Genomic DNA, 11,095 nt, shown 5'->3' with positions numbered 1-11,095 from the left:
TCACAGCTTACTTTACACTCTTGGACAGGAAGAAGTTTACTACCACATCAGAAGGAAGATTTTCTCCTTGCTCAGCAACAACTCTGCCAATGAGAAACCACCACTCCCTGAACTTTCCTGCAGTGGACTTTTGTTCAAAACAACCCTCCCATGGGGACTTCCCTGGCAGTCCAGTGGTTAAGACTCCACCCTTCCACTGCAGGGGGCACAAGTTCAATCCCTGGTGAGAGAACTAAGATCCCCACATGCCACGTGGCATGCCCAGAAAAATAAAATTAAAAATAAAAAATAAAACCCTCCCAACTCCCCACTTTCCTCGGCTTCTCTTCTTTGTTCTCTGGTTGCCTATGGTTCACCATAGTTTGCATGTTCCCAGTTGCAATCCCTCTGCTATTCCTGAATAAACTTGATTCTACTGGCTAAAAAGCTTGCCTTTTTGTTTTAAAGGTTGACAAATTGTTCCACAGGAATAGTTGGAGACAACAATACTGCACTTACAATAGTGGACAGAACAGCCAGACAGAAGGTAAGCAAAGAAATAGAGGACTTAAACAACACAACGGACCAACTGGATCTAACAGACTTATACAAAACACTCTATCCACCAATAACAGAATACACATTCTGCTCAATACACATCATTCTCAAGTCTTTTCCAGGACAGACCATATTTGAGGCCACAAATTAAGTCTCAAAAGATTTTAAAAAATAGATTACACAAAGTATTTTCTTCCACCACAATAGGATGAAGTTAAAAATCAATAACAGAAGGAAAGTAGAAAATTCAAAAAATTATGGAAATCAAACAACATACTCTAAAACAACCAATGGATTAAAGAAGAAATCACAAGAGAAATTAGAAAATACTTAGAGACTAATAAAAATGAAAACAAAACATACCAAAACTATGGGAAACAATGCAAGTGGTACTAAGGAGGAAATTTATAGCTTGCATTAAAAATCAAGAAAGATCTCAAATCAACAACTTAACTTTACAATTTAAGGAATTAGAAAAAAGAAGAATTAAACCCAAATCTACCAGAAGGAAGGAAATAAAGATTAGAGATAAATGAAATAGAGAGTAGAAAAACAATAGAGAAAATCAATGAAAAAAAAAAGTTGGGGGCTTCCCTGGTGGTGCAGTGGTTGAGAGTCCGCCTGCCGATGCAGGGGACACAGGTTCGTGCCCCAGTCCGGGAAGATCCCACGTGCTGCAGAGCGGCTGGGCCCGTGAGCCATGGCCGCTGAGCCTGTGCGTCTGGAGCCTGTGCTCCACAATGGGAGAGGCCAGCGTACCACAAAAAAAAAAAAAAAAAAAGTTGGTACTTCAAAAAGGTCAGTAATATTTAAAAACATTTAGTCAGAGAGATGAAGGAAAAAAGAGAGAAGAATTAAATTGAAATGAGATGAACAATAAATTGAAATGAGATGAAAAATTTCATACTTTCAGAAATGAAAGTAGAGACATTACTACAAATCTACAGAAATAAAGAGGATTATTTATAAGAGAGTACTATGAGCAATCATGTGCCAACAAATTGGATAACTTAGATGAAACAAACAAATTCCTAGAAACACAAAAGTTACCAAGACTAAATCACACACACAAAAAAATAGAAAATGTGAATAGACCTATAACTAGTAAGGAGATTGAATTAGCAATTAAAAATCTCCCAAAAAGAAAGGCCCTAGGTGTGATAGCTTCACCAGTGAATTATACCAACATTTAAAGAAGAGCTATTACCAATTCTTGTCAAACTTTTGAAAAAAATTTGAAGAGGAGGGAGCACTCCTCATTTCATTCTATGAGGCCAGAATTACCCTGATACCAAAGCCAGATAAAGACTTAAAAAGAAAAGAAAACTACAGCCCAATATTCCTTATAAACATTGATGCAAAAATCCTCAACAAAATACTAGCAAACTGAATTCAGCAGCATATTAAATGCTTATACACCATGACCAAGTGGGATTTATTCCTGGAAGCAAGGATGGTTCAATAATACACCACATTAACAGAATGAAGGGGAAAGTAACACATAATAATCTCACCTGACACAGAAAAAGCATTTGACAAAATTCAACACCCTTTCATGATAAAACACTCAACAAAGTCAAAATAGAAGGAAACTACCTCATCATAATAAAAGTCACATAGCAAAAATTCACAGCAAACATCATATTCAACAGTGAAAGAACGAAAACTTTCCATCTAAGATCAGGAACAAGGCAAGGAACAAGAATTTCACCATTTCTACTCAACATCGTGCTGGAGGTCCTAGCTGGAGAAATTAGGCTAGAAAAAAGAAATAAAAGGCATCAAAATTGGAAAGGTAAAAGAAAAATTGTCTCTTTTCATGTATGATATGATCTTACATATAGGAAACCATAAGATCACACACACACACACAAACTGTTAGAACTAATAAACAAATTTAGTCAAGTAGCAGGATTCAAAGTCAACACATAAAAATCAGTTGCATTTCTATACACTAACAATGAACTATCTGAAAAGGAAATTAAGAAAACAATTCCACTTATAATAGTGACAAAGTGAATAAAATACTTAGGGATTAACTTAATTAACCAAGGAGGTGAAAGACTTGTACAGTGAAAACTATAAAATACTGATGAAAAAAGTAAAGAAGATGTGAATATTGGAACTCATTCTGAGTTCACGGGCTGGAAGACTTCACAGTGTTACCATGTCAATACTACCAAAAGCGATCTACAGATTTAATGCAACCCCTATCAAAATTCCAATGAAATTTTTTGCAAAAAATAGAAAAACCCATCCTAAAATTCATATGGATTTTCAAGAGACCCCAAATAGCTAAAAACAATCTTGAAAAAGAAGAACAAAGCTAGAGGACTCACACTTCTGATTTCAAATCTTACTACAAAGTTACAGTAATCGAAACAGTGTGGTACTGGCATAAAGACAGACATATAGATAATGGAATGGAATAAAGAATCCAAAAATAAACACTTGCATATAAAATCAATGATTTTTGACAAAAGTGCAAAAACCATTCAAAGGCTCTTCAACAAATGATGCTAGGAAAGCTGTATATCCACATGCAAAAGAACAAAATTGGATTCTTCCCTAATACCATATACAAAAAGTCACTCAAAATGAATCCACGACCTTAATGTCAGACCTGAAACTCTTAGAAGAAATTGAGACAAAACTTCATGACATTGGACTTGGCAATGATTTCTTGGGTGTGACACGAAAGGCACAGGTCATAAAAGAAAAAGTGGATAAATGGGACTTCATGAAAATTTTTAAATTTTGTGGATCAAAAGACACTATCAACAGAGTATAATGGCAACCCACAGAATGGAAGAAAATATTTGCAAATCATGTATCTGATAAAGTGTTAATATCCAGAACATATAAAGAATTCCTAAAAATCAAACAAACCAAAAAAAACCGAACTACCCTATTCAAAAATGGACAAAGGACTTGAATAGACATTTCTCCAAAGAAGATGAATAAATGGCCAAGAAGCACATGAAATGATGCTCAACATCACTAATCATTAGAGAAATGCAGATCAAAGCTACAATAAGACACCACCTCACCACACACCTCACATTAGGATGGCTAGTATATAATTTTAAAAACATTTCTAATACAGAAAACAGCAAGTATTGACAAGGATGTGGAGAAACTGAAACTGTGCACTGTTGGTGGGAATGTAAAATGGTACAGCTACTGTAGAGAACAATATGGTGGTTCCCCAAAAAGTTAAAAGTAGAATCACCATTTGATTCAGCAATTCCACTTCCAGATGAATACCCAATAGAAATGAAAGCAAGGTCTCAAAGAGATATTTGCATACCTCTGCTCATAGCAGCAGTATACATAATAGCTAAAATGTGGAAGCAACTCAAGTGTCCACTGATGGATGAATGCATAAGCAAAGTGTGTTATATACATATAATGGAATATTATTAGCCTTAAAAAGGAAGGACATTCTGACACATGCTACAACGTGGATGACCTTTGGGCACATGATGCTAAGTGAAATAAGCTAGTCATAAAAAAACCAAAAACTGATTCCACTTTGTTGAGGTACTTGAAATAGTCAAAGTCATAGAGACAAAAAGTGGAATGGTGGTTGTGAGGGGATGGGGAAGAGGGAACTTGAAGCTATGGTTTAACAGGTACAGAGTTTCTGGTTTACAAGTTGTAAATGGATCTGAAGGTAGATGATGGTGATGGTTGTACAACACTATTTATGTATTTAATAACACTGAATTGTACAGTTAAAAATGTTAAGATGGTACATTTCATGTTATGTGTGTTTTACCACAATTAAAAAATTGAAAAAATATTCTTTATATACAAATATGGAAAGATCTACAATACTGATTGTTAAGGAAAAAAACAATGTGCTGACAAGTATTATAGTATAACAACTTTTGTGTAAAAAATAAAAAAGGAGGAAATAACATACTGCGATCTAATTTCATGTATATGCATAAAGAAACTCTAAAGAAATAGCGAAGGAGTTAACGGGTTACATATTGGCATTGAGCAACTTTGCAATGGGGAACAGGAATCCACGTGAGAGTATCCCTAGATACTTGTTTGTATATTTTTCTATTTTTGAACCATGGAAATGTATCACCAATTCAAAAATTAAATTAACAGAACTTTAAATCTTATAAGCTATGTTTCTTTTTTTGAAAATAGTATACCTATGCTATAACTGAATTTTGGAACATATGACATCAATGATGATGAAAGGGAAGTAGGTAGAGGGAAAATAAAGCACTTTAAAGAACTGATGATTGCATTAGCCATCATTTTAAAAATTAACTTTATAGAGGAATACATTAAATGCAATGAAATGTATCCATTTTAAGTGTACAGTTCTTTAAGTTTTGACAAATGTATATACTCATGTAGCCACCACCACAACTGAGATATAGAACTTTTCACCACAGCAAAATGTTTGCTTTGATCCTTCCTCGTTGATTCCCATCCCAACACCAGCCCCAGACAACCATTGATCTTACTTGTCTTTTCCAGAGTTTCATATAAAAAGAATCATATATGAGATAGTCTTTTGAGTGAGGTTTCCTTCACACAACATAATATTTCTGAGATCTGTGCATGTCGATGCATGTGTCAGTAATTTGTTCCTTTTTATTGCTAAGTAGTATTCTACCATATAAATATACCAGACTTGTTTATCCTGTCACCTAGTGACAGATATGTAGATTGTTTCTAGTTTTGAGCTATTATAAATAAATCTGCTATGAAGAGTCACAGCTATTATACATAAATCTGCTATGAACAGTCACGGACAAGTCTTTGCATTAACATGTTTACATTTCTCTAGGGGAAATACCTAGGAGTGGAATGTCTGAGTCATATGGCAAGTGTATGTTTAACTTTATAAGAAGTGCCAAAATGTATCATTTTACATTCTCATCAGGAATGTATGATCATTCCAGTTTTTTGTTTTGTTTTGTTTTGTTTTTTGAGGTACACGGGCCTCTCACTGTTGTGGCCTCTCCCATTGCGGAGCACAGGCTCCAGACGTGCAGGCCCAGCGGCCATGGCTCACGGGCCCAGCCGTTCCGCGGCATACGGGATCCTCCCGGACCAGGGCACGAACCCACGTGCCCTGCATCAGCAGGCGGACTCTCAACCACTGTGCCACCAGGGAAGCCCGAGCACTCCAGTTTTTTTGCATCCTCATCAACATTTAGTATTGCTAGTTAAAAAAATTTTTAGCCATTATAGTGGATGTGTGGTGGAATTTCGTTGTTATTTATTTATTTTAAAAAAATAAGTGTAACTATTTATTTATTTTTTGCTGCGCACAGGCTTTCTCTAGTTGCCGCGAGCGGGGGCTACTCTTCACTGTGGTATGTGGGCTTCTCATTGTGGTGGTTTCTCTTGTTGCGGAGCACAGGCTCCAGGTGCGCAAGCTTCAGTAGTTGTGGCATGCAGGCTCAGTAGTTGTGGCTCATAGGCTCTAGAGAGCAGGCTCAGTAGTTGTGGCGCATGGGCTTAGTTGCTCTGCGGCATGTAGGATCTTCCCAGACCAGGGCTTGAACCTGTGCCCCCTGCATTGGCAGGAGGATTGTTAACCGCTGCGCCACCAGGGAAGTCCCTCATTGTTATTTAAATTTGCATTTCTCTGAGGTCTAATGATAGTAAGCATCTTTTCAAGTGCTTATTAGACACGTGCTTCTTTAGCAAAACGTCTTTAAAACTTTTGCCCATTTTGGAGGACTGCTTGTCTTGTTATTGTTAAATAAGAGTCCTTTATGTATTCTGCTTACAGATCCGTTGTTGGATATATGCATTATGATGATTTTCTCTCAGTCAATGGCTTCCTTTATTTTCTTGACAGTATTTTTTTTTTTTTTTTTTTTGCGGTACGCGGGCCTCTCACTGTTGTGGCCTCTCCTGTTGCGGAGCACAGGCTCTGGACGCGCAGGCTCAGCGGCCATGGCTCACGGGCCCAGCCACTCCGCGGCATGTGGGATCTTCCCGGACTGGGGCACGAACCCGTGTCCCCTGCATCGGCAGGTGGACTCTCAACCACTGCACCACCAGGGAAGCCCTTGACAGTATTTTTAAAGAGCAGAAATATTTAATTTTGAGGAAGTTCATTTTATCAACTTTTTCTTTTATACTTTGTATTTTTTGCATCCTATCTAAGAAATCTTTACCTACCCTAATGTCACCAAGATGTTCTCTACTGATAATTTTAGGATTTTAAATCACATTGTTAAGGCCTAAACCCTATTTTGATTTAATTTTTTTGTGGATGATGTGAGATAAGAGTGGAGTTTTATGGTTTTTACATATAAATATCGGATTGTTCCAGCAACAATTGTTGAAAAAAAACTATCGTTTCCCCCTGTCGAATTACTTTGGCCCCTTTGTCAAAAGCCAGTGGGCTACGTGACTTCCCTTGTGGTCCAGTGCATAAGGCTCCACGCTCCCAATGCAGGGGGCCTGGGTTAGATCCCTGGTCAGGGAACTAGATTCCACATGCATGCCACGACTAAGGAGCCCACCTGCTGCAACTAAGACCCTGTATAAGCAAATAAAGAAAGAAAGAAAAGCAAAAATGTTTTTTTTTAAAAAACCAGTGGGCTATATATGGTCTCTACTCTGTTCAGTTGATCTATGTGTCTATATTTATACGCACACAACACTGTCTTGATTATAGTAGCTTTTTGGTATAATCTTAAAATTCAGTAATGTAAGTCTTCCAACTTTACCTTCTTTCAAAATTGTTCTGATTATTCTAGATTCTTTGCAATTTTTTTTTACGAATTAGAATTAATTTGACAGCTGATGGGATTCGGATTGGGGTTACATTGAATCTACAGATCAATTCTGGGGGGGTGATATTTTTAATAAGCTACCCCAAATATGGAAGCTTGGTATATTGAATATTTTAAGCTGAAGGAGTTTGAGAAAATGGCTGAAGCAGGAAGGTCCCCCTAACTACCCCACTTCTCCCCTGACACAGTCATGAACCCCTCATGTGAGAGATGCCCTCCCTATACTCAGAGGAAAGGAGCGTCCTTATCTCTGAAGATAAAGGGATGCTGAGATGCTAACAGATAGGCCTTGCTAGGTTTCCTCCAGTTTTACCGCATGTACCATGTTCCTTAACCTATCATACTCCTCCACACCTGTCCACCCTTCATCAAGCCTAGCATAAAAATACTCAGGTTTAACTATTTCTTCGGGTCTTCATTTCCTTATGAAGACTCCCACGTTATGTAAAACTTACATGAAATAAATTTGTATGCCTGTCTTTTGTTAATCTTTTTTCTGTTGGTTTAATTTTCAGACTCTAGGAGGATCCAGAAAAACGTTTTCTTCCCCTCCAGTTTCTGGTGCCCACACAGGAACTCCTTCAGCTGGGAACACCTTGCTGAGTCTGGAAGCTATAATAAAGAGATCTTGGACCTCTGACAAAACCCAACAGAGGTAAGAATTCTTACCTCATTAATCTCTTAGATCTCTACCTGTGGGGACCTGTCAAGTGAAGGTGGTAAGAGTCTTTCCCTTTCCAAATTCAGATTAGCAGGAGAGAAACATTTGAAAACATTAGTTCTCCGGATTATGACTCTGGTTAAAATTTGGTTTGAGAGTACCCACTGGTTGTCGATCCTTTCCCTCCTAGGAAAGGATTGCTTTCCTGTTTGTTTCTCTTTCTGTGCCCTGAGAACTTGACTTGGTTTTCCCCATTAAGGCATGCACGTTCTGCAGGTGCAGGGGCCAATTGTCAGATTAGGGGCCCCCAAAGTACAGAGGGGCAGAAATGTAGGTTTCACCCATTTTGTGGCTAGCATCCTAGAGGCTGTTGCCTGCTCTGGGGTGGAGGGTTGTCTAAGTCTTTCTATCTTTTGGCCATCTTTGGAAGTGGCTCTAGATATTGGGAGGGCTGCATCTTTTGCACTCTCTTTGAGGATGCACTTTGCATCCATGTTTTAGTCATAAAAGGCTTATTGGTTTTGGTTTCAAGTCACCTGATAGTCACTTTTTTTTTTTTAAGGATCTACTTGGAAACTGGGCAAATGAAAAATCTTAAAGGACTTCTCTGGTGGCGCAGTGGTTAAAAATCCGCCTGCCAATGCAGAGGACACAGGTACGATCCCTGGTCCAGGAAGATTCCACATGCCACAGAGCAACTAAGCCCGTGTGCCACAACTACTGAGACCACACACCGCAACTACTGAGCCCACGTGCTGCAACTACTGAAGCTCACAAGCCTAAGAGCCCGTGCTCCACAACAAGAGAAGCCATCGCAATGAGAAACCTGCACACTGCAACGAAGAGTAGACCCTGCTCACCGCAACTAGAGAAAGCTCGCGCGCAGCAACGAAGACCCAAAGCAGCCAAAAAAAACCAAAAAAGAAACTTAAAAGATCTTCTCCACAGATATTAGTAAAGTGTTTTAGCCATCTGAGTGGGTAACCTTAACTTATTCCATCTGCCAGAAGCACAATTTGGATCCAAGTGTTCTTTTATGAACCAGTGAGTTTTATATTAATATACCTGACACATGGTTAAAATTTTAAAGCAAAAGCTGTAAGATCTCTGTATTTGTCTGCCTGTATGTTTATGTGTGTATGTGTGTGTGTGTGTGTGTGTGTGTGTGTGTGTGTGTGTGTATTATGTATAAGTGATATTTTTCTACCTCCAGATGGTATTACCATATTAATTTATAAAATCCCTTAAAGGAGTTTTATTCAAATTGGCTTAGAGATAAGTGAGTGCTCATATAAATTAAGTATTCCTAAAACTCTCAGAAATATAGACAATAACACAAAATTTTTTAAAATTCATGTGATCTGGTGTAATTTTGATAAATAAAGTTAGTTTTCTAATTGTTGGTAAAATAAAAAATAGGCATGTCTTCAGAGTTGTCAGCATTAAATATAATGCAGACATACAATTTTTTTCTACCTAGGTTTATTAGTCAAACAAACTTCTATTATCTCTACTAGATGTTTAAGATTATAAAACTGTAGGGGACTTCCCTGGTGGTCCAGTGGTTAAGACTCCACGCTTCCAGTTCAGGGAGTGCAGGTTCCACCCGTGGTTGGGGAAATAAGATCCTGCATGCCCCACAGTGTGGCCAAAAAAAAAGATTATAAAATTATAAATCCAACCTATAAACAAAACGTACAATTAGAAATGAATTGCTTAATGCATGTCAAGTACCATAGTGAAAAAGAGAGATAAGAACCATGTTTTTAGCTTCTTGCACTCTTTGCTTTTGTGATTTTTTTTGTTTTTTTAAATTTTCTCAGCCTCCACGGGGCCTGTTGGATCCTAGCTCCCCAACCAAGGATCGAACATGCGCCCCCTGCATTGGAAGTGTGGAGTTTCAACCACTGGACTGCCAGGGAAGTCCCTGTGATATTTTTGAAACTTACCTGATTCTCGACAAATAAATTGATGACTAGCTTTGTTTAAAGTCTCATGAAATTTTCCTTACTAATCTAAAAATAATTGTTAAGAAGAAGTGAATTCTTAAAAAACTAAAAATATAGCTACCATATGATCCTGCAATCCCACTCCTAGGCATATATCCAGAGAAAAGCATAATTCAGAAAGATACATGCAACCCCAATGTTCAATACAACACTACAATAGCCAAGACATGGAAGCAACCTAAATGTCCATCGACAGATGAGTAGATAAAGAAGATGTGAGATATATATATATATATATATATATATATATATATATATATACACACACACACACAATGGAATATTAGTCATAAAAAAAGAATTAAATAATGCCATTTGTAGCAATATGGATGGACCTAGAGATTATCGTATTAAGTGAAGTAAGCCAGACAGAGAAAGACAAGTATCATATGATATTGTTTATACATGGAATCTTACAAAATGATACAAATGAACATATTTACTGAGCAGAAAGAGACTCACAGACATAGAAAACAGACTTATGGTTACCAAAAGGGAAAGGGGATAGGGGTAGGGATAAATTAGGAGTTTGGTATTAACATATACACAATAATATATATAAAATAGATAACCAAAAAGGATCTACTGTATAGCACAGGGAACTATACTCAGTATCTTGTAATAGCCTATAAGGAAAAGAATCTAAAAAAGAATACATATATGTGTGTGTATATATATATACATATATAGAACTGAATCACTTTGCTGTACACCTGAAACTAACACAATATTGTAAATCAACTGTACTTCAATTATAAAAAAAAAAGAACAGAGACTTCCCTGGTGGTCCAGTGGTTAAGACTCTGTGCTCTCAATGCAGGGGGCCCAGGTTTGATCCCTGGTCAGGGAACTAGATCCTGCATGCCGCAACTAAAGATCCCACGTGCTGCAACTAAGACACGGTGTGGCCAAATAAATAAATAAATATTTAAACAAAAAATTTTAAAAAGAACAAGTGGGTTAAAAAGATGTGAGATTAAAGTTTACAAATGAACTTTTCAGTAATAATTATGTTCTATAATATATCTACTTAAATAGTTTCAAAAACCTTCTTGATATCTTAAAGCCTTAAAGTTCACTCAGTTAAGTTAAATGATGGA

The 11,095-nt window shown here is 37.3% G+C and overlaps 1 non-coding gene across 1 annotated transcript; it reads left to right on the top strand.

Annotated features, from left to right (window-relative positions):
* The first annotated feature begins 10,772 nt into the window (after nt 1–10,772).
* On the top strand, nt 10,773–10,845 carry TRNAE-CUC (transfer RNA glutamic acid (anticodon CUC)). Its single transcript has one exon. It is a non-coding gene; the product is annotated as a tRNA-Glu (tRNA).
* The last annotated feature ends 250 nt before the right edge of the window (nt 10,846–11,095 follow it).

This window comes from Phocoena phocoena, chromosome 1 (genome assembly GCF_963924675.1).
Source record: "Phocoena phocoena chromosome 1, mPhoPho1.1, whole genome shotgun sequence".
NCBI classification, from domain to species: Eukaryota; Metazoa; Chordata; class Mammalia; order Artiodactyla; family Phocoenidae; genus Phocoena; species Phocoena phocoena.
This window is presented reverse-complemented; position numbering and strand designations above follow the sequence as displayed.